This window comes from Macaca nemestrina, chromosome 11 (assembly GCF_043159975.1).
Source record: "Macaca nemestrina isolate mMacNem1 chromosome 11, mMacNem.hap1, whole genome shotgun sequence".
NCBI lineage: Eukaryota > Metazoa > Chordata > Mammalia > Primates > Cercopithecidae > Macaca > Macaca nemestrina.
Window position 1 is genome coordinate 115,354,694 of NC_092135.1, and position 25,409 is coordinate 115,380,102.

The 25,409-nt window shown below is 39.4% G+C and overlaps 1 long non-coding RNA gene across 1 annotated transcript in view; it reads right to left on the reverse strand.

Annotated features, from left to right (window-relative positions):
- Positions 1-4,364: 4,364 nt before the first annotated feature.
- The window catches only part of LOC105481195 (uncharacterized), a 285,138-nt gene continuing 264,093 nt past the window's right edge, over positions 4,365-25,409 (reverse strand). Inside the window, exon 12 of the long non-coding RNA XR_011610034.1 lies at positions 4,365-9,104. This is a non-coding gene — a long non-coding RNA (uncharacterized lncRNA). The remainder of the gene's footprint in view (positions 9,105-25,409) is intronic.

Sequence of the window (25,409 nt, forward strand, 5' to 3'; positions counted from 1 at the left end):
GCAGGAGGATTGTTTGAGCCCAGGAGTTCGGGAGACTGAGGCAGGAGGATTGTTTGAGCCCAGGAGTTCGGGAGACTGAGGCAGGAGGATTGTTTGAGCCCAGGAGTTCGGGAGACTGAGGCAGGAGGATTGTTTGAGCCCAGGAGTTCGGGAGACTGAGGCAGGAGGATTGTTTGAGTCCAGGAGTTCGGGAGACTGAGGCAGGAGGATTGTTTGAGTCCAGGAGTTCGGGAGACTGAGGCAGGAGGATTGTTTGAGCCCAGGAGTTCGGGAGACTGAGGCAGGAGGATTGTTTGAGTCCAGGAGTTCGGGAGACTGAGGCAGGAGGATTGTTTGAGCCCAGGAGTTCGGGAGACTGAGGCAGGAGGATTGTTTGAGCCCAGGAGTTCGGGAGACTGAGGCAGGAGGATTGTTTGAGTCCAGGAGTTCGGGAGACTGAGGCAGGAGGATTGTTTGAGTCCAGGAGTTCGGGAGACTGAGGCAGGAGGATTGTTTGAGTCCAGGAGTTCGGGAGACTGAGGCAGGAGGATTGTTTGAGTCCAGGAGTTCGGGAGACTGAGGCAGGAGGATTGTTTGAGTCCAGGAGTTCGGGAGGCTGAGGCAGGAGGATTGTTTGAGTCCAGGAGTTCGGGAGACTGAGGCAGGAGGATTGTTTGAGTCCAGGAGTTCGGGAGGCTGAGGCAGGAGGATTGTTTGAGTCCAGGAGTTCGAGGCTGCAATGAGCTGTAAGAGACCCTGTCTCTTACCAAAAAAAAAAAAAAAAAAAAAAAAAAAAAAGAAAATGTTTCTTCCATATCTCAAGGATAGGAAAAATAAAGCTATTTTATGTTTTCAATGTTTTAATTAAAAAACAATCTAAATGAATAAATCTAAATATAACAAAGATGCAACTTTTCCCCAGAAAGATTTACACATTTAGTATAATTCTCATAGAAGAGTCCTAAATGATTTTTTAAAAAACTTATCAAGTTTATGCTAAAATTTGTGTGGAAGAACAAAATGCCCAGAATAGCCAAGACACTCCCCAAATAAAAGCATACAGTAATTGAACTTGCCCTACCATATATCCTTATAAATATTTATATATAATTAAAATTATACATAGCTATGCCCATATATATGTATATAATGTATATTTGTATACATATATGCATGTATATATAATTTATACCTAACTCCATGTATTTACGTAAGTATATATTATATATATAAATTATATAGACTTAAAATGTACTTATAAAATTATATAAGGATATTTTCATAACAAGATTATATATATACATGTAAGTGTGTATATATGTACATGTACAATTATATTTAAATCCATGAAATATGTGTTAATTTTATCAAATGCTTTTTGGCCTCTATGGAGATGGCTATATATAATTTTCTGATGTTCAGTTCACATGATGAATTAGATTTCTAAATTTCTAGTGTGAAACTACTTTTGTTTCTGAAATAAACTTAATTTTATTGTACTATACCATAGTTTATATACCATTTACTTTATTTTGTTAATGGTTTGTGTAGACAATTTTATATGAATGTTTGTATGATTGATCTGTAATTTTTTTCCTTTTTCTTGTGCCTGATTTTGGAATCAAGATTATAGAGTGAATTAAGGAAAATTTTCTCTTTTTATAATCCCTACAAGAGACCATTTTCTTGAAAGTTTTGAAATGCTGGAACTGATACCCAGTACACATAAGCCTACCTGTACCCACTGTTTAAAATTTACATCTGTTCAGATTGGGTAGGGTGCACACTGTACTCATTGAGGATTATTTTAAATTATGTCTTGCAAAACTCGCTTAGAAAATAACTTGGGCTTGTGTTTTCTTCCCAGGATTATTGTTAGCAATGGATTGCATTTTAAAAATTTTTATAGAAGTGTTCAGGCTTCCTATTTCTTCTTGAGTCAATTGTAATACATTTTTTTGAGGATTTTTTTCCATTACATCTAAATTTCCAAATGTATTGCCATAAACTTTTTCATGCTCTTATTTTTTATACCTCTGCTATGTCTATAGTTATGTTCCTTTTTCATTTCTAATATTTTTATTTCTGCCATCTCCTTCATTCTCAATTTTGGCAGAAGTTGTTTCTCTGAAAACATTAATAGAAGAGAAGTTGTACTTTGTTGGTTTATTTATTTGTGTGATTAGGTTTTGTTTCATAAATTTTACTCTTACATTTATTATTTTCTTTCTTCTACAACCGAAGATTTATTCTGTTTTATTTGATAATGTCTTGATTTGGATTCTTACTTCTTTATACTTCAGTTACTTAAGTGACTAAAACTTTATGCCCTTTTCCCTAATATAACTTTCCTAAGGTAACTTTATACCTTTTTTCCTAATATAATTATATTAAGCTATAATTTTTCTTCTTAGCACTGTTTTCACTAGATGCTAAAAGTTGTATATGTAATATTTTCATTCTATATTATCTCCATCTTCTCTTTTCAGAAATTCTATTGGATGTATTTTAGATATTCTCATTATATCTTCATATTCCTTAATACACTTCCCTGCTTTCTTATGATTTAACTGCAAGAATTTTTAAAATGCTATTATTACTCTTTTTTGATTCATAAGTTATTTAGAATTTTTTAAAATTAGTAAATATATGCATGTATTTCAATTTATTTTTTCGTTAATCATTTCTAATCATTTCTATCTTTTTTTTTTTTTTTTGAGACTGGGTCTCCCTCTGTTGCCCAGGCTGAGGACAGTGGCACTATCTTGGCCCACTGCAAGCTCCACTGCCTGGGCTCAAGCGATTCTCCTGCCTCAGCCTCCCAAGTAGCTAGGATTACAGGCACCTGCCACCACGTCCAGCTAATTTTTTTTTGTATTTTTAGTAGAAATGGGGTTTCACCATGTTTGCCAGGCTGGTCTCGAACTCCTGATCTCAAGTGATCCGCTCACCTCGGCCTCCCAAAGTGCTGGGATTACAGGTGTGAGCCACCATGCCCAGCCCCAATCATTTCTATCTTAATTGCACTTGGATCTGAGAACATAAACTATGGATATCTACATGTTAAACATTTGTTGAGACTTCTTAATATGGCCTGGAGTATGGACCGTTTTCATAAATTTTTCACATGTGCTTCAAATGAATGTTTATTATTACTTTTTAGATATAATATTCTCTAATGTCTATTAAATCAACTTTGTTTTAATATTCTATATTTCTTGTTATGATAACCATCATAAAAAAATAAAGAGACTTTCATTACTAGAGTTTCAAAAATGTACAATAATACTATTTACAAGAAAAGAAACACATCAGAAACATAAGGATATGAAATGTCTGAAAATAAAAGAAGGAAAAATGAAATAATGGAAAAAGACATGGCAGAAAAACTAGTAACCAAAAGAAAACTCTAGTATACATTGAAAATACAAGTAATTATTTATTAATATTATTTTACTTCTTGACCAATTAATAATGAGATATGAATTGAAGTACTTCATGATGACATATTTCTATCAATTTTATTTTATTTATTTTAAGCACGATTTATTAAATATTTACAAGATAGTAATTGTTAAATCTTCTTATGGAATTAATCCTTTTATTGGTTATGTAGTAACTGTTTCTGTTACTAACAATTACTTTTATTTTGGATGTATACCAAAATTTTATTTTGGTTATTGGTTTTTCTGCTATGTCTTTTTCCATTACATCATTTTTCACTCTTTGATTTTCAGATATTTCATGTCCTTATGTTTCTGATGAGTTTCTTGTAAAGAGTATCATTGTACATTTTTAAAACTCTAATATTGAAAGTCTCTATCTTATTTATTTATTTATTTAGTGGAGTCAAGGTCTTGTTCTGTCACCCAGGCTGGAGTCTACTGGTACAATTACAGCTCATTGCAGCCTTGACCTCTCAGGCTCAGGTGATCTTCCCATCTCAGCCTCCCAAGTAGCTGGGACCACAAATGCACACTACCATGCCTGGCTAATATTTTTTATTATTTTTGTAGTGACAGGATCTCCCTATGCTGCCGAAGCTGGTCTCGAACTCCTAGGCTCAGGTGATTCCCCAACTTTGGCTTCCCAAAGTACTGATTACAGGTGTGTGACTAACTGTGCCTGGCCTTCTCTGTCTTTTAAGTGATGGATTTAGTCCAGCCACATTGGCAAGATTGCTGACATACTATATTTGGACTTGTTTCTACTGTCTTCTTTTTACTTCTCATTTGTTTCCTTTTTTATACCTTTGTTTTTTCCCTAGTCTTTTTTTAGATTAGTCTTAGCTATGTTGTCTGTTTTTCCAATTTTACCTTTATATTTATAACTTAATATTTTTAAAGCAGATTCTTTAACACGTACCATGCCCCCCCCCCCCCAGTTAGCTTTAAAATGCTTATTTGTACTTTAGATATCCTTGTGAACAAAGTAAGGGTCTTTGAATATTTTAGATTCCATAACCCCCTCCTGACTTACATGCTTGATATTCACTATTTTAGATATGTCCTTTTAAAACCTCACACATCAGTAATTATTACCATTGTATATGTATTTATATGTTACATATATACTATATATATATAATTTAATTCAGACAAGGTTTATTAATATCAATGATTTTCATCCTAGATTACATTTATCTGGGAAGTTTTTTAAAAATATTGATGTTTGAGATCCATCCAGGCCATTTAAATCAAAATCATATCCTGGTGATTCTATCTAATGGGCAGGAATGGTTGGCAATCAACTGTTTAAATACCTCTACATGTTTGCCAATGTCTTTGTTCACTCTTTCTTTTTGCTTCTCAGATATCCCTTCTGAAAAATATTTTTCTGCTTCCTGCCATACCTCTTTCATAAGTTTTTAAATGAAGTTCTATTGTGGCAAATTCTGCTTCTGCTTGTATAAAATGCCTTCATTGTGCCCTAGTTTATGAAAGACAGTATTGATGGGGACATTATTTTAGGTTGACAATTTTTTTTTTCTTTCTTAGCTCTTTGGAGATATTTTTGTGATGAGTATTGGTTTCCATTGTTGCTGTGAGAAGTCTTCTGACGGTCTAAATTTCCCACAGTTTTAGTTAATATGTCTTCTCTCTGGCTGATTTTATCTTGGAGTTCTAGATTTTCAATACAATGTATCTCATTTATGTATGCTTTAAATTTGTCTTTCTTGTGTTTCCCTTGTGTATCAATGTTGTTTGCTAATCATATTAGTCAGGGTTCTCTAGAGGGACAGAACTAGTAAGATATCAGGTGGAGATAATTGAATCATGGGAGCAGTTTCCCCAATCCTGTTCTCATGACAGTGAGCTAGTTCTCATAAGAACTGATGGTTTATAAGGGGTTTTCCCCTTCACTGGGTACTCATTCTTCTCCTTTCTGCTACCATGTGAAGAAGGACGTGTTTGCTTCCCCTTTCATCATGATTGTAAGTTTCCTGAGGCCCCCCCAGTCATGCTAATCCATGAATCAATTAAGCCTCTTTCCTTTATAAATTATGTGGTCTTGGGTATGTCTTTATAGCAGCATGAGAACAGACTAATACACTAATCAGTTTGGGAAAATTCTTAGTTATCGTCTCTTCAAAGATTGAATCTCTTCCATTCTCTCCATCTTCTCCTTTCAGAAATTCTTTTGAATGTATGTTAGATATTCTCATTATGTCTTCATATTCCTTAACACACTTGCCTGCTTTCCTTGCTTCTTTGTGTTGCATTGTGGGTAATTTATTCACACATATCTTTCAGATCAATAATAACCTCTTTATTTGTGTCTAAAATACATTGAGTATTTAACTTCGACCATTGTAGTTTTTATTTTTATTTGGATGTTTTACAAATCTGCCTGGCCATTATATAGTCTCTTTGTGTTTTTTGTTTTGTTTTGCTTTGTTTGAGAGGTCCAAATGAAGTAAACTGGATTTTTGCATCAGATATGGAAGGTGTAATTTGGCTTTGCATTGGGACCTGTTTCTACAGTCTCCTTTTCTTTTAAGTACTTTAGATGTTATCTGATTATTTTCACCACCCCACAGTGTTTACATATCTCAAACAAAAAGAAAGGCATGACAATCTGCGAATTATGATGAGCATTACTAATAATCCCTTTGCAAAAAAAAATTTCCAGAGTTCATCCTATCCATCTTGTGCTTTGATACAGAGTAGGTGTTATTAGTCAATAGTTACCAGACAAGTGTTATGTACTCCTGATGTCATTTATCTACAAAATTATCCTTTAATTTGCCTATAATTGCCTTTGGGCAAATCTAAACCCAAGGACAGATTGAGTGCCCACAGCTTTTCACCCTGACCAATTAGGCACATTTACATGACTGCCCTATTCTGCAGCTCAGATCTTGTCCAGAAGCCCAAGAGAAACATTACTCACCATCAATCAGTGACAGGATCATGGCTCCAGAGGTTCAACTGACAAGTGATTTTTGCTGATTGAACAAATTTTTTTTCCATAACACCACCATGTTGACTCTGTTACTAAGCAAATCTCCTACTCTGGATTTTTGAGTATCATTAGAATATGGGAATGTGGGTGTCCTGCTGGTGACAGGAATGGAAAAATGAATTATTTTCTCCATGTTCTACCTTTTTCCTCAGCCCTTAAAATAGTACTGTACTGATGTGGCTCTGATCTGACTAAATCTCCATTTTCTAGAGATGACGCATCCTCACTGTGTTGGACATAGGAGGCAAGTCCATACAATGACACCCACAGGTGATCACTGAGTGCTCCCTGATCAGGCTGTACTTTTCACCTAATGAGCAATCACCGTACCTTATTTTTCTCTCTGATCCAATATAGAAGCTCTTCAAGGCATACAAACTAGTACAGTTGATTGAGGGTTCACTCGGTTCAAAAGCACTTTTCATATACTATCTCAGTTAATGCTTACAAGACTCCTGTGAAATAGATAATATTAGTATTTCCATCCCATAGATGCAGCACTTGAGTATCAAAAGGGTTAAAATACTTGCCCAGGGTCACATGACTAGAAAGTTGCAGAGCCAGGCTTGCTAAAGACAGCTGCTTCCTTGTCTCATATCACCAAGCTTTACAGTAACACAACTCTATTATTTAAGATAACGATGTTAGTGTAGAGTGAGAATAAATAAGTAGTGGTCAAGTCTGGAAATAAAATAGAAAGACAGATGAATAAATTTACTAGGTAATTTTCTTTTGATGTATAATTGTGACTTGTTTCGTCTTCCTTTATGTATTGAAGATAAAAGTGTCAATGTTGTTTTACTTAGAGCAGAGTTTCTCAACCCCGACACTATTGACATTTTGGATCAGACAATTCCTTGTTGTCTAGGGATGGGCTGTGCATTGTAGGATGTTGAGCAATATCTCTGGCCTCTCCACACTAGATGCCAGTAGCATTTCACCAACCCCAGCTGTGGCATCAAAAATATCTCCAGACATTGCCAAACATCCCCTGAGGGGACAAAATCATTCCCACATTGAGAATCACTAATCTAGGGGATCTCTAAGAGCAAACAAAATAATTACTCTGCTTGAAAATTAGACACTGCTGGCACTCAATTGGGTGGCCCAAGTGAGAGACCCCAGGGAGCCTTCTTTAGTTAGAATGAGAGATTGTTCTGAACCAGAGCTTAGTCAGGACCCAGTGTGCCTATGCCCTCTTCTTAATAAGAAAAGGAAGATGTAGGAACTTAGGGCACAGCCAGAGATCACTGGTTTGTTTTCAAGATTCAAGTTCAGGGAACTTAAAATAAGTGTTCTGGAACAAATGCTTAGTGATGTAGAAGGAGGAAATAACACTTCTCATTTACTGGAATATCAAATCACTTACATCACTTAATCCTTATGATAATCCAATAAGGCAGGTAGATTTATGATGTCCATTTTACAGAATCAAAAAGGAATGCTAAAGAAGTTGAAAGACTTGCTCACAGTTAGAAAGTGAGGTAAGTAGAACAAGGACATTGCTTTTTTTTGAGATGGAGTCTCACTCTGTCACCAAGGCTGGAGTGCAGTGGTGCGATCTTGGCTCACTGCAACCTCCACCTCCCAGGTTCAAGTGATTCTCCTGCCTCAGCCTCCCAAGTAGCTCAGACTACAGGCATATGCCACCACATCTGGCTAATTTTTGTACTTTTTTTTTTTTTTAGTAGAGATGGCATTTTGCCACGTTGTCCAGGCTGGTCTCCAACTCCTGACCTTTCTATCTGACTTACATGTTTATGCTCTTTCCAATCCATCCTGGGAGTTTAGGGAGAATCTTCTAGAGATTACATGGAAACATTAATATAAAACTGTCCTTTCATTCACTCATTTGTCCAGCAAAAATATATGTACACCTACTCTACACAGATACTGTGCTATCCACCAAGGATACAAGCATAAAATCGAATCCCAGCTCAGATTAGTGAAAGAAAAAGACATACATAAAATATTTATAATACAACACGCTAAACACAGTGATAAGGACATCCATGTAGATGGTACTATGGGAGCACAGAAGAGGGAAACCCAATGCAGCCTTAGGAAAGTGATGGGGAGGGTTCCAGGGAAGGCTTCATGAAGAGGTGGTGTGGGAACAGAGTTCAAAGATGTCAGGATTTATCCTAGGAAATGACAAAAATCTCACAATTTCCCACTGAAAATCAGCTGCTGCAAATTGCAGTTTAGATATGACAGCAGAAAAGTGCACTAAACATTTTCATTAAAAGGGAAGACATTGAGGGGAGAGACCGCTGCCTTCTTTGCTGGCACAAGGGGTATCATTTATCAGGGGGTGCTGAGCAGGAAGACTGATTGCCATTTGTATTAGTCGAGGTTCTCCATAGAAACAGAACAAAAGGAGGGATGGGAAAAGCTAGGGAGAGAGAGATTTTAAGGAACTCCTCATGCAACTGTGCCAATTGGCAAGTCTGAAATCTGTAGACTAAGTCAGCAGGCTGAACATGCAGGTAAGAGTTACACTGCCTTCTTGACTCGGAATTCCACAGGGCAGACCAGCAGGCAGGAAACTCGAGTAGAATTTCTACATTGCAGGCTCGAGGTAAAATTTTCTTCTTCCAAAAACCTCAGTTTTTGTTCTTCAGGCCTTCAAATGATTAGATGAGGCCTACCCACATTACCTGCATTATTTGAGAAAAGGAATCTGCTTCACTCAAAGTCTACTGATTTAAATGTTTATCACACCCACAAATACATTCATAGCCACATCCACACTGATGTTTGACCAAACAACTAGGCATCATAACCTAACCAACTTGACACATAAAATTAACCATGACACCATTGTTGTTCACTCATTAATCTCTTCCAGAAAGAAATATAATTTTCCATCTGGCAACCTATGGGAACTGGAAAGTTAAAATCTCTACAGCTCAACATGCTGCAGGCTTCAGATCCCCTGGGAAAGTTGCAGCCTGGGGTGGGGAAGGAAACACGTCAGCTAACATTCAGTTGAATATTTTAATACCATTCTTAGAGTCATAAATCCCAACGTGCCTTCACCCTAAAGCAGGTCCCTGAAAGAGACAGAGTAATTCTTAAGGTTTTGGTAATTCAAAATCCATTTTAAATATACAAAAGGAACTCTTTAATGGGCCCCACGGTGGATCTTTTCATAAAATAATAAATTAAGTGGGTTTTTTTCCAGTTCGAGGAAACACTCACGTATTTCTAATATCCTACACTAAAATGCCTTGACTTGAGTAGCTGTGTGTGTGCATGGACATGCATTTATTCATTTCTGTTTTTTCTTAACAGACAAAGAGATGGAATAATTTTATTCAGGTCTGATATACCAGTGTATGCCTGAGCATGTACATGTATATATAACCAGTAACATCTCCGTTATTGGCATGACGGGAAACATTTCTTTCCATGAACATAATATGTTGGTTATATCAAGACAATCATTCCCACATTTAAATAGTGAAATTGTCCAGGAAAGAGGACCCCATGGTACACAACAGATTCTTAACCAGAAATCCTTAATTTAATAACCAGTTAATTTGTTGCAGAATCCACATGGTTTGACAAGGAGTCCACACAAATAAATCTCTGACAAATCTAACTAAGCTGAATTAATCAGCAGGAAGAAAAAAAAAAAAATGCTTTCCCGTAAACTTCGCCCTGATGAAAAAGAGAGGGTGTCAGAAGTCCATGACAAAACCCAGGCACATCCAAAATAAGTTTGATTATAAAAGCAAGAACTTCCTTCTGGTTTTGTACGATGATTGGGGGGAGGGCTGGCAAGAACACGATACATTATTCAGGTTTAAGAGACAGTGATAAAAATGTAAATGCAATCCTGTCACGGAATCTTTGCACCAGCTGAATAAATTCAAACTAGAAGCTGAATCAGCATCTTGCCTCTGATTAAAACCAATCGAAAGCACAAAGACAGGAAGAAGAAAACCTCAGGAGTTCTTTGGAAATGGCAGATAAATTGATCAAGCATAACTGCAGCATTAAGATGAAACAGTTTTACTAATATTGACCACAGGCCAAGGGGCCCTGCCAGCTCTCTTCAAATGGTAGCACTTGTAATCAAAGAACTAGGTCTTATTTAAGCTCAAAAGTGATTATTACTTCATTAATTATGGTCATGCCCCTACTCTTTCATTGTGAGCACATTTCATCTTTTCCCAGAAGCAGTCCATTAGCCTCATTTCATCTTTCATGGGTAATACGTTCCTTTCTGAGCATGCTCTCTGTGTGCATAGATTCAAGCAGCTGAACAACAGCTCTACATCCCAAGCCCGTGCCCAACATTGGCCCTACACTTGCTTGACGCTATGGTCAGAGAGCACAACGAAATTAAAGAGAAATTTTTTCTCCTGTCTATTCGAGACAGATCAAGAGATAACATACAAACATGAGCAAATGTATTTTCCTTCTACAGCTCAGGGATTAAAAGCTGGGTCTCAGTATCCAGGCTCCCTGGGTTCAAAGACAGGCATGCACCTCACAAGAAGTCAGTGACTGGGCAGCCTTTCTTATCTCTAACACAGGGATAACAACAGGGTTTGTGGCAAGGATTTAATTAATGGGAAGAGCTTGGGTTGTGTCTGGCACATAAGTGCTCAATAAATGCTAGTTCTTATTAACATTGTGCTTACATTAAACATACGCCACTGTCACCGGTAGAGGGTCGTGACTGCAAGTTGTCCGGGTTCTTGGCATTTTGAACAAAGAATTGGACAAAACGCCCAGCAAAGCAAAGAAAGAATGAAGCAACAAAAGAACGAAAGGAGGGATTTATTGAAAACGAAAATACACTCCACAGTGTGGAAGCGGACCCGTTCAGTGGCTCAAGGGCCCGGATGCAGAATCTTTTTGGGTCCAAATACCCCCTAGAAGTTTCCCATTGGCCACTTTATGCTCACCTCATGTAAATGAAGTGGTAGCTGGCAATCAGTCTGATTGGATGCAGAAAGCAGCCAACCGGAGGCTGAAGTGAAGTTACAAAGTTCACACTCCTGTGAAAACATCTGATTGGTTGCAAAAAATAACCAATCAGAGGTTAGGGTGAAGTTACAAAGTTATACTTCTATGCAAAAAAAGACTCCACCTGCAATCAGTCTGATTTGTGGTGGACAGCCGATTTTTCGTCTGCCAGGCAGAAAAGGTCAGAGGGAGTAGCCTCTGGTCCTTTTGTTACTTAGGCATGGAAAGTTAGGGTTTTCCTTTCAAGTTAGTTCTAGGAAGTCGGCCTTAGGTTCCCTGCCTCCAGACACTATTCTCCTGTCTCACCACCCACTCAGGACTTAGACAAATAGGTTGAGTGCTTAAGGAAAAAGTCACCAGGCAGTCCATGCAGCCACTCCTGTGCATCTACTCAACGGCACAGCCTGGCGTGTCCATTTATACGCATACACAGAATGCCCTGAGAAGTGGGCTGCTGTGCACAGTCTCCCGATTTGGCTATAAGCCCTTAGGATTCATTTCAACGTCATAGTGTAGTGAAAATTATAGAATTCTATCAATATCAGGTAATAAAGTTGCTTAATGAGCCTATTCACAAATATCCGCTGAATAGTCCCCATATGCCCAGAATTATACCATGCCTGAAAGGGCACAAAAGATCCGGAAAAGGCTGTAAAGCCTTCCAGATGTTGACAACTATTTAGGGAGAAAAAGGCTTATCCTGAACTACTAAAAGATTAAGGTAGTATGTGAATTATGTCATTATAGACAGTGATACAATAAAGCAACATAGCATAATGTGCTATTCATGGGTCTAGAACTTTCTGAAAAGGAGAATGAGAGGTGAGGAAGTTCTCAAGGGGCCTGTGTGTTGGGGGTGGTGGATATGTACACACACACAAACACAAACACTCACCCTGTCCTCCCACCATTAGGTAAAGTTTCCTGCCACTCCTTGCACATCCGTCATTACCAAAGAGATATTAAACTAGACAATTGTAAAAAAAATAACACCTTCAGTGGCAAAACTGCCTTATCCAGAGATGTTGATGATTTTTTACCTACTTCATCTTTGCATGTGGCTCAGGGGAGTTTTCTGAGCGATTAGCAGGGGCACTGGCAGAAAACAATAGGCCTGGGAGCTTCCCTGGCTGCCCTCACCATTGCACCAACCCCAAACCCCCCAAGGACATCTTGCAGATCAGTAAGCTGCTAACTCTCATTCCTTTCATTCCTGTCTTGCTGTTTTCCCTGGCTAGCCCCAGAGCCAGTAGAAGAAGGTCAACGTCACTCTTAAACTATGTCAAACAGTGTTGTAGTTCAGGACTGGAGGTGAACTGTTTACACATGGTCTTTGTTTCCTCTAGCCGGGATTTCGTTGCTGATCCTGCCCTACAAGGTCATACCAGAGGGCACAGAATGGGCCTCCTGGCCTATAGGCTGGTGTCACTGTCTGTCTCGGGGAAGGATCAGATTTAGGCCTGGACATGTTGCTTTTGTTGTTGTTGTTATTGTTGTTTAAACCAATTTATTGGCAAGTCAGTGACATAAGAGCTTCAGGGAAGTTCCTACATATCTTCCTCCTCCATCACTCCTCAGCAGTCCTTTTTGCCTCTTCAGTCAGCTTGTCCTCTCTGCCTCAACATTTCTGCTTTAGAAGGGCAAACTGTCCAGGCTGATTCTTGAGCCACAGTTTTCAATTACAGTGTGTGATGGGGTGCTTCCTTCTTTTGTGTGAAATTCCTATTGTGAGTGACCTCCCTTTTGAATGAATTAGGTCACAAATTGTAATGGCCCTTTTTTTTTTTTTTTTCTGGTACTGCAAGCCCATTTATTTTTATTTTAAGAGACAGGAACTTGCTCTGTTAACCAGGCTGGAGTTCAGTGGTATGATCATAGCTCACTGCAGCCTCCAACTCCTGGGCTCAATCAATCCTCCTTTCTCAGTCTCCCAAGTATATAAAACTACAGGTGTGTGGCTATTTTTTTAAAAAATTTTTTTGTAAAGACAGGGTTGCTATGTTGCCCACATAGTTCTCAAACTCCTGGCCTCAAGAGATCATCTCACTTCAGCCTCCCAAAGTGCCAGGATTACAGGCATGAGACACCTGCCCTGCCCTGAAAGCCCATTTTGAACCCAAGGCACTGTGCTGGAAATTGGATGAAGATTTAAAAAAAAATAAGTCACATGTAGTTCTTGCTTTCATGTTGATAAGAATTTAGTATTGCTATGAAGTTGAGTAGGAAGTGAAGGCAAAAATATCGATATTCTTGTCAAGCGTATCTGTGTGAAGAGACCAACAGGCTTTGTGTGACCAACAAGGCTGTTTATTTCACTTAGGTGCAAGTGGGCTGAGTCCAAAAAGAGAGTCCACTAAGGGAGATGGGGAAGGGATTGCTTTATAGGAGTTGGGTAGGTAATGGAAAATTATAGTAAAAGGTGGTTATCTATTGTTAGCAGAGGAAGGGGTCATAAGGTACATGGTAGGGAGATCATAAGACTCATTGTACAGAAGAAGAATGTCATGAGGTCGATCAATCAATCAGTTGGGGCAGGGAAGGAACAAGTCATAATGGAATGTCGTAAGGTTGGTCAATCAATTAAGACAGGAGCTGGCTGTTTCGCTTCTTTTGTTGTTTTTGATTGCCTCAGGCCATCTGGATGTATACGTGCAGGCTTGGGCTCAGAGGCTTGACAATTCTAATATAAGGCAGAAGCCCAGATGAATAATACAGGAGAAGTTCTGGAAAGTTGTAAGCACAGGGAACAGCAGGTGCTAAATATTGAGGATGGAGAGGCCAGGGTGTTTGCAGGCCAGTGAGCAGATCATCTGGTGGAATTGTATGGTCACAGGCCATCCAAAAGTCCTTTCTGAAATGAAGCAGAGAACCTCAGAAAACAGCTGCCAACTGTCTCACTCTTAGAACTTCAAAACTTGCCCTCGCTTGCATACCACATCCAATTTGGAGCCTACTTCCTATTAGTTTATTGAAATGCAAAATGCATACTAAAACCCTTAGGAGTGGTCTCAGACATTGATCCCTTGTGGTTTTTAAAAATCAGAGAATCATTAGTTGGGAGTGGGAGATGCATGAGCTATTTGCTCCTGGAAAGTGACATACTGAGGTTACTTGGCAGATGAGTCTCACACAGAATAGCTTCTTGCTTTTGCCAATTTGTTAATATTAAAAACTGGAAAACTATCTAACTACTAAAAATATCAAGTAGAATGGGTTCCTTTAAAAACCTAGGAGTTCAAACAAAGGTCAAATAATTGTTTGTAAAGAATCCTGTGAAAGAGACATTGCGCTAGGTGGGCAAGTGGATCAACCTCTCATGTTTCAAATCATGCTGTGGCCCAGAAAACTATATTCCATAATGTGAATAACAGGAATGAAGAGAAGAAGCAAGGGAAGAGGTGAATAGTTACTGGAGAACAGAGGGAGGAAGCAAGGAAGAATGCAAAAGAAAGAAGAAACTGCACTTGCAGCATGTGGACTAGTATTTGTAAATTACTGAATCAGATTAATTCCAGATTCTAGGACTGTATCATGAATCTCTCTTTCTTTCTCTCTCTCTCTCTCTTTTTTTTTGAGACAGAATCTTGCTATGTTGCCCAGGCTAGAGTGCAGTGGTTCTACGTCAGCTCACTGCAACTTCTGCCTCCCGGGTTCAAGTGATTCTCCTACCCCAGCCTCCCAAGTAGCTGGAATTACAGGCACACGCTACCATGCCCAGCTAATTTTTGTATTTTTAGTAGAGACAGTGTTTCACCATGTTGGCCAGGCTGTTCTCGAACTCTTGACCTCAGGTGACCTGCCTGCCTCGGCATCCCAAAGTGCTGGGATTACGGGTGTGAGCCACCACGCCCGGCCTGTATCATGAATCTCTTAAGTGAGCTCTTTAGCTTAGGGACAAAAGTATATACATTTTCATTTTGCTCATGAATGTTATGAGAGATTAAATTGGACTACCTACCTGGTTAGGAGGAGGAGGTTGGGGTCAGGTTTGGGATGAGTGTACATCACCAGTGATTTCCAAATACTACAACATAGTGATCCCTCGCTGGGGCCCTGGGTTGCAGTGTCTGGTATCATTATCCCACCCTGCATTTAAGCATGGGCTTGGAACCATGTGGAGGGACCAAAGATCTGGAAGGATTCTGCCTTTTTACACCAAATGGCTTTGTGATCTTTCCCTTTGTAATGAAAACCAAACCAGTCAGATTAAAACTATCAACCCGTTGAATGAGATAATCTATGTGAAGTAAATAGAAATCACTGTGTCCTAGCAAGGTATCATTATGCAAATGGCGATATAATTCAAGGTTGTAACATCAGTGGTCTGAATGTGCTCCAGGGTCTCTGTCATCATTATATGCATGCTCCCTTACCAGTGGATACGTAGGGTAGGTCAAAACTGAAAATGGAACATTTCCCAGACCCTGTAATATCTAGGCAACTACAGTGTGGTCAGTGGAAATTAGATGTAGATGCAAGAGTGAAAATAAAAGATTCTGAATTCTGCTTTACAGAATTTGGAGCTGTTCTGGGGCTTTCACTGAAAGGAGAGAGGTGGCTGGGTTGTAAGTCCCAGCATGTATCATTCAGTATGAGGGAGGTTGTGCTGTGGTGACAGTCCTGTCCTCCCAAATATCAGTGGCCTAAAACAAAGATTTATTTCTCACTCATACTATACATCCCTTGTGGCTTGGCTATAGGTTTTGTGCTGTATCATCCTCACTGGAGGATCTAGACCAATGAGGCAGTCCCTGCCTGGTCATTATCAGCAAAAGGAAAGAGATCTTTGAATGGTTTTGTACCAGCAATTTAATATGATAGTATGGTAGTAACATGCATCACTTTTACTCACAACTCATTGGCCAACACTAGTTACCTGGTACCAGCTCAGTCAGAAGAAGGGGAGCAAGAAATGCAGTCCCACCACGAAGCCAGAAGGCAGAAAGCCAGAAATATCTAATCAACTGCATTCATAACAACCACATGACACATCACTGTATTTGAATAAAATTGCACTGGTCTACCTGGGTAAAAGGTATGCCAATGCTCGGATGCTATGGCTGAGTCTGCCATAGCCTTTTATGTTATTTACTTTTAATGACATTAATAATTATTCTTTTATTGACAGTATGATCATTAAATTTAATGCTATTTGGTAAAGTCATTAAGTTTTTCCAAAGCCAGTCAGCAACACTGTAACAACTAGAGGCCACAGGGCAACTTCTTTAGTACAGGTGTGTATGTGAGTCACAGTGCTGTCACTGACGTCATCTTTGCATTGAAGGATAGAAACTTAAAACAAAGCTCAATGTAAGTGACACTCAGAGTATACACTTGCCTCCTTGCTTAGCATAAATAACATTTCTAAATACGTGTTTTTTGCCATGTACTTGATGGGCAATGGAAATAATGAACAAAATTCTCTCAAGCAAGATTGGCCTTATGAACAAGTGAAGATGGTGGGCGATTTCAGCTGCTTCAGAATCGCTCCACCTGTCTCAAGGACAAAGGGAAGAAACCCACAATGCTAGATGTATTATAAATTTTCCAGAGTCCAAAAGTGGTGCGGCTCAATACATAAGGTCTGTGGATCTGACACTTGTAACAACTTACATCCCACAGCACTGTTGTTCACCTCAGCGGATGCAGCATCTCTCGACACTGGCCAGCCTCCTGAATTGTTCTGAGAGTTTCCAGGGTGTCTTCTTTAAAGCCTTTCCCTGCAGGTTGCTGGAGACTTTATCACTGTTGCAGGAGGCCCAGCAGCTTCACCCCAGAGGGCACCAGTGCCGCCCAGGCAAGGCAGCGCTACTTCTGAAGTGCTGGACATTGCTGCTTCCGCTAGGCACTGCAGCTCCACCACTGCGGCCATCCATCTGTACACATCTGTCTGTCCAGCTGCGCCATGGAGCCCGAGACATCACTCAAAGATCGCAACATCAAGAGTGCTCCTGGGAGCTGCTACTCCTCAGCCACTGCTCACCATCTCTCTCCATTTGAGCTTTCCTTCTGCCAAAATATACTGAGAAGTTTGATGAGGTAGAGGAGAATATGATTCCATACCCTTTGTGTGGGGCTAGGAGAGGGGTCCATGGCAGTGAAAGTTGGGTGACGAATAATATAGCGTTTAGTTAAACTGTTCTATAAGCATTTAGTCACAGTCCTCTCACTCCCAACAACCCAGGCCTGAGTGACTAGAAGCTGTGACCACTGTTGACTATAAATTACCAAAATACCGGAATCACTCCTCACTCTCCAGCCATTGTTCTGTTACGAGTTACTTTAATTTATATAATGTATACAATGTGCTGAGAGCATTGGCAGGTACATAGTAGTCCCTACACAAATATTTTGTTGTGTTTGTTGCTAAGCATTCAAGACCTTCCTTGAGAAGTAGGTATCTCTTAAAAACTCTTAAGGGTCATTGCAACCAACTTCTCAAAGATCGTCAAACAATCCCAACCATGTCTGAATGTCTTCTAAAACTCATATCCACACAACGATTCTGCTAGCCAGAAACTGTTGACTTCACGTTGTTCATAAGAAAACTATTCTAGGGCCGGGCATGGTGGCTCACGCCTGTAATCCCAGCACTTTGGGAGACCGAGGTAGGCGGATCACAAGGTCAGGAGATCGAGACCATCCTGGCTAACACGGTGAAACCCATCTCTACTAAAAATACAAAAAATTAGCCAGGCGTGGTGGCAGGCACCTGTAGTCCCAGATACTCCGGAGGCTGAGGCAGGAGAATGGCGTGAACCCGGGAGGCGGAGCTTGCAGTGAGCCAAGATTGTGCCACTACACTCCAGCCTGGGCGACAGAGCAAGACTTGGTCTCAAAAAAAAAAAAAAAAAAAAAAAAAAAGAAAGAAAAGAAAAGAAAGAAAACTAAAGCTCAGAGAAGTTAAGTAACTTCCTCAAGGTCACAGAGTAACAAGTGATGGAGCCAGGTTTCAAACTCAGGACTGCCTGACTTTGAACTCACTTGTACTATGGATAGAATAGAGGGTTAGAGTGGCAGTGAATATCAACCAAGGGTGATTTTACCCCATCAGGGGACATTTGGCAATCTCTGGAGACATTTTCAATCGTCACTGCCTAGGGAGAGGGAAGTACTACTGGCATCTAATGGGTAGAGGCCAGAAATGCTGCTAAAGGTCCTGCAATGCACAGGACAAGTCTCTCCCTACAATCCCCCCAACAAAAGGTGTCAGGTTCAAATGTCAGCTGTGCTGAGGTTAAGAAACCCAGGGTTGGAGAAGCATATTAACACATTAAATTGCTAAGAAAGAAAAATCTGGGGACAGCAGGAAAAATATATTGAAAAAATACACTCATGATTACGAGTTGAAGTAGGATTTTGATAAGCAAAGGTAGAAGGCAAGAATAGTAGAGAGAACAGCATGAACAAAGGAGGAGAAGAAATATAAGAGACATTTGCAGGAAAGTAAAAGTCCAGGAGCAGGGAAAAAGTGGAAGCAGAAATTGAAAAGTTACGTTGAGACTTAATTTGGGGAGGCCTGGAATGCAAAGAATTTAAGTGTAGAAAGTCTGGAACAAAATAAAACACAAAATTTCTCAAAGTGTTTGTCTTGAGCTCACCAAGCTCACCAAATAACATGAGGGGCTGTGAAAAAAAAAAAAAAAAAAAGAATTCTTTTTTTTAAGCCAAGCATTCTGCATCAATGCAATCTATATATTGCCTTAGACAATTTCAGTCCTACCCCATCACTTGAAGAAGGAAAAACTGGGGCCCAGGGAATGAAGTCACTTCCGCATGGTCACTGGTGACTTAGTGACTGGGCTGGAACTGAAACCAAATCTTGGGATTAGATCCAGTGTTTATGATATATAGTTTGGTCCCTGGGATCTCAAAAGCATAGCCAGTTTTTTCTCCCTTTTACGATTCTTCTTGTATTTGCATAGAGAAGATTATCGGTGAATTGTCTTCATTATTTCCCTATTCCTACTTGAAGTGCCCAAAATGTGCAAGGCCAAATATTGTTGCACAAGCCAAATAGCATTTTTCTACTAAAAAAGAAAAACGTTGTTGAGGAAAGAGGGTTGGAATAAATGGAAGGGCTATTATTTTGCCCTGGGAGGCATTTTCTGAGAATCATGGTTGAGGCCCGACAGGTATTTCCCATTTCAGCTTTGCATGTGGGCCCAGCTTGAATGAAGAATTGAACTTTGGCTAAAGAGGCAAGTAACATAATCCTAAAAAGAATCCCAGGGACGGATCCAGGCGAGGCAGCTTGTACACAGAGCCAGGCTTCTTTGACCCACAGAACATTTCACAACCTGAGAGCTTCGTTTTGAAATTTTTCTATTTATTCCTCTCAACTGAGCAAAAAAAAAAAAAAAAAAAAAAAAATTACATTCTCACTGCAACATAAAGGTTATTTATTTCCAAACAAAAGAATTAGGAAATGTGAACTTTAAGGCTTTAAGACTAACATGAACTCATCGGCAAGAGACAGATGGTATTTAGTACCTTCAGTGAAGAGGCTGTTAAATGTGAACTTAATACATCTGGGATGAGTCATCAGGGTGAGCTAATTTGCTAAAACCTTAGCTTTTGCATTTCCTGATTAGGTTTTTTTCTCTTTTCATCTTTCAATCTGGCATCTTCATCCCTAACAATTTTCCATTTAACACAAAGGAAATACTTTGAATTCTCCTTTATTTGTAGTTTCAGCAGGGTCATTCTAGGGTATTTTCCTCAGGCTTAGTTTAAAATTGTGATGAAACAATTTAGAAAAAATGCTTTAACATGGAGATGTCATTTAATATGAAGATATCAAGTTATTTAAGAGGGACATTATATATAATATTATGTATATATTTATATAATACATATACATGAACATATTTTATGTATTTATTTATGTTCCTCCTTTGGCTTGCTTTCCAATGATCTTCTATTGGTGGTACTTCCTTCCACCTTGGCTTATTTCTGCTAAGTGCTTATTTGACTCCCATGTATAATTTTTTTAGATTGATGAGATAGGATTTTGGTTTTGCCCCTTTTTCCTCAAAGTGTCCCTTCAGTGTGCTGGATCTCTTATTAAGTCTACGAGATAGAAATCTTTGCTGTCATTTATGTATTCAATAGATGTTTCCTAAATGTCTCATATGTATGCCTCCCCTTAATAATTCCCATGACATTTAGGAAGCTGTGATGGTGCAGTACATCATCAGGGAAAAAATGTTATTATTAGACACCTACAGAAAACACGTTGCTCCAGACTGTGGTACAAAGTGTTTCTTGGCTTTTCTTATTGAGTTATCTATTAGTCTGTACAGAATCCACCCCCAGGGGACATGGTAAAATCCATCTCTCTTTCTCTAAGGATCTCTCACTCTCTTCTGCAACTCTGTTCTTCCCCAACAGTCCTCACTTTGCCCAGGAAAGGGGGCTTGTTAGATCCTTCTGGGGAAACTTCTGCTGAATCAGTGAGTGTTTCTTTTGCTAATACTTGTTGAGAATTTAGAGGTGACAATTCATCTCATCTCTCCCATTACCACCACCACTTCAACTTTGGAACCAAGGAGTCAGATAATGGGAAAATCAAAACATCAGCATGATGGCAAATAAAGCCATTTTCGAAACTATGGATCTGGGCCCATGGCCACAAAGGAATTCTCAATTCCCAGGTTTAGCCCTTGGGGACTCTTTTCAAGGGAGTGAGACAGTCTGCAGAGAAGCCTCTCCAACCCAAAGTCCCTCTCTCGCATCCATTAGGCTCCAGGAGTCAAGAAAGAAGTCAGTGCTCTAAACAGCCTCCAGGAAGTAGGTAAACCTGACCACTAACCTCCATAAGCTCAATAGGGAAGAAAGGACAAAGGTAGACACTGGAAAACAACAACTCAGAAGGGACTGAGCCACAGGTTTCTAAGCCTTGAAACCCAATCACACAAACACGATAGGGTGGGCAAAGAGGCATGTTCTTCCCAACTTTTCCTTGCTGAGTAGGGTAGTGGAAATGTTCTCCCTTTCTGAAAACATGAAGAATAGAGAATGTCTCCTCTAACACTCTCAAGATTCTGTTTTCTTAAACTATTAGGTTGTAATTAGACCTGTGGTCTACCAGGGCTTAGGCTGTTTCCTTGGGTAGTCTTAGGGCAATCCTACTCCTGCCTTTGTGAGGTTTCGCTCTCCATATCAACCCCCTCTTTCTTGTGTATACTGTCTGGGTCATGGTGTACAGTTTAATCTTTGCCCTGGAAAACTCTAATACTTAAAACTCTTAATACTTAGGCAAGTATTTACCTAAGTATTAAGTAAATACTCTAGGCTTGAAATTTATTCCTTATTCTATATATTATCTCCGATTGTCACTGGCCAAGATGCCCAATAGAATTCATCAAAAGTTATACACCATGCCCAAATAATACCAATAAAACCTAAAATACAATGTCCGTGCATTAAGAATAACTCAAGCTTGAATTTGAACTGTGTGCTAATATTAAACTCCCAGAGAGCAATCAAGTCCAAAATTCAAATCCCTTTTAATATTATAATCTAAAGAAATTAAAAGCCAACATTCTTAAAGACTACAAAACTTAAAACCATATCTTCTCCATTTGTAAAAAATATTTCTTAGTCTCACACACAAGGATCTTTAGATTCCTTAATAGAGTGTGGCTTCTGCATTTATAGCCTCTCACTGAAATAAGGGTGGTTCCTTTAGAATCTCCACAGTTGGATTAATTAAAGCCATGTTCACTGCACCTCTAATCACAATAGCTAAGATAAGGAAACTACCTAAGTGTTTGTTGATAGATGAATGAATAAATAGTTACACACACACACACACATATATATATGCACACACAATGGAATAGTATTTAGTCTTTTTCAAAAATTTTTAATTATTTTTAAAATTTTATTTATTTATTTATTTATTTATTTATTTATTTATTTATATTTTTGGAGACACGGTCTCATTCTGTAGCCCAGGCTGAAGTGCAGTGTCATGATCATAGCTCACTGCAGCCTGGCACTCCTTGGCTCAAGCAATCCCCAACTCAGCCTCCCAAAATGCTGGGATTACAGGCGTGGGCCACCTCACCCAACCCTATTTAATCTTAAGAAGGAAGAAAATCCTACCATTGGCAACAACATAAATAAACCTGGAGGACATTATGCTATGTAAAATCAGCTAGACACAGAAAGAAAAATACTATATGATCTCACTTATATGTGGAAGTAGAAAAGTTGAAATCATAGAAACAGAGAGTGGAATAGTGGTTACCAGGAATGTTAGTCAAAGGGTAGAAAATTTCAGATGAGTAGGATGAGTAATTTCTGGATATCTAATGTCCAGCATGGGGGCTATAGTTAATAATACTGTATTGTATACTTGAAATTTGCTAAGAGAGTAGATTCTAAGTGATCTTACCACACACACAAATGAAAGTAATTATGGGAAGAGATGGACATGTTAATTAGCTTGACTGCAATATTTAGTATATTATGTATATGGATACCAAAAACATCACATTGCACACCTTAAATAAAAAAAATTTTCATAAAAAAAAAAAAATTAAATTAAATGTTTTAAGAAGTCACATTTTCAAGTATCCCAACTTCTAAAGTGTAAGAAAAGTTAGTAGAGGCCAGGCAAAGTGGCTCACACCTGTAATACCAACATTTTGGGAGGTCAAAGCAGGAGGATCACTTGAGGTGAGGAGTTTGGGGCCAGCCTGGACAACATAGCAAGACCCCATCTCTACAAAAATTAAAAAAAAAAACCAAAAACCAGGCATGGTGGCAGGTGCCTGTAATCCTAGATACTAGGAAGGTTATGGCAGGAGAATCACTTGAACCCAGGAGTTGGAGGCTGCAGTGAGCTATCATCATGCCACTGGACTCCAACCTGGGCAACAAAGTGAGACCCTGTCTCTTAAAAAAGAAAGGAAAAGAAAGAAAGAGAAAAAGAGAGAGACAGAAAGAAAGAAAGAAAGAAAGAAAGAAAGAAAGAAAGAAAGAAAGAAAGAAAGAAAGAAAGAAAGAAAGAAAGAAAGGAAGGAAGGAAGGAAGGAAGGAAGGAAGGAAGGAAGGAAGGAAGGAAGGAAGGAAGGGAAAGAAAGAGAAAGGGAAAGAGAAAGAAACAGAAAGAAAGAAACAGAAAGAAAGAAAGGAGAAAGAGGGAGAAAGGAAGGAAGGAAGGAGGGAGGGAGGGAGGGAAGGAAGGAAGGAAGGAAGGAAGGAAGGAAGGAAGGAAGGAAGGAAGGAAGGAAGGAAGGAAGGAAGGAAGGAAAAGAAGAATAGAAATGGAATTATCACAGCATATATCAATGGACTCACAACACAAGCAAAACCCCTAGCTCTAGAGAAGGTATGCAAATGCGTACATAAGTACATACATGCAGATACACATATATTTCTCAGAACCCAGTTTTTACTAAAATCTAGATGCATATTATTCTTTCTGAAGATCAGAATAATGATAGAGGAAGTCCAGAGGGTAGAGTAGCCAGAACAACTTGATTTACCTAAAAATCATTTATAACTAACTTCTCACTTGCCTTCCTCTGTAAAAGAAGCTAGATACCTAACTACTGGATTCTCCAGCCTGTATCATCCACACGACACGCATCTGGCCAACACAGTGTAAGTAAAAGTCAAATAGTCAAAGCCTCAAGGACAAGATTTTGACCCTCAGGCTTCTTGAGGCTTAGAATACAGATGCGGAGCCTGGAGATGCAGCAGCCACCCTGTGACTAGAAAGGTGAAACCACGTGCTGAAATTGAAGGAGCTGAAAATAAGAGAAAGACTCTGGATTCCTGATGGAGCCCAGAGTTGTTGCAACCTCCACCTCCCAGGTACAAGTAATTACCCGAGTGTGCCCACTTCTGGATTCCTTGCTTATGTGAGGAAAGTACATCTTTATATCATTAAGAAATAAGTAAGGCTGGGTGCAGTGGCACACGCCTGTAATCCCAGCACTTTGGGAGGCCAAGGCAGGTGGATCACCTGAGGCCAGGAGTTCTCGACCAGCCTGACTAACATAGTGAAACCCCATCTCTACTAAATAAAAAAAATTAGCCAGGCATGGTGGCACATGCCTGTAATCTGAGCTACTCAGGAGGCTGAGACAGGAGAATCACTTGTACCTGGGAGGCAGAGGTTGCAGTGAGCCAAGATTGGGCCATTGCACTCCAGCCTGGGCAACAAGAGTGAAACTCCATCTCAAAAAAAGAAAAAAAATAAAGAAAAGAAAAGAAATAAATGGTTTCTGTGATGTGTAGGTAAACACACTTCTAAATGATTCAGAGGAAATTCCAGTTCCAGCTTTACCACCATACGCGTCAGTCTGTGGTGGCTGCCCAATGCCAACAATCCATAAAAATTAGGAGAAATATCCCATTGGTAGGTGATTTTTCCCATCCATGGGGGAACCATCCACCAGTGAATATTATTAGAAATTAAACTGATGACAGGACACTCACCAGACCTCATTTGAAATGTCCTTGTTTCCCACAGAGTCTCTTAGTTTTTTTTTGTTTTGTTTTGTTTTTTTTTTGAGCTTCATGATCCTGCCTCTGTTCCCCCTGCCCGTCCCGGGAAGTTCCGAACTATCAGAGTTATTCCCCAGGCTTGATCAATCCTGCCTCTTACAGAATAATTTTGATGCATGATTATGCAAACAACAACTAAGTCTGACCAAAGACCACCTTCAGAAAGTAGCAAAGTTGGAAAAAAAGAGAAGGCAAGGTAAAAACTAATATCCTCCCACAAGTGCCAGGTACTGCATCTGGCCTTTGGTGCCACTGCAACCTTTGCCAGGTGCAGATGGTAAGGGGCTCACAGCTAATCGTCTGGACACAGCACATTCACCTATAATGATGATGCATCTTTGGCTGTGGCAAGAGACACATGAGAAATATGGAGTGTTATGGGGCTCAGAGAGTAGAAAGTAACTCCTGCTCTGGGTACTTGGCGGGGCATCATGGTGGGAGTATTTGCATATTCT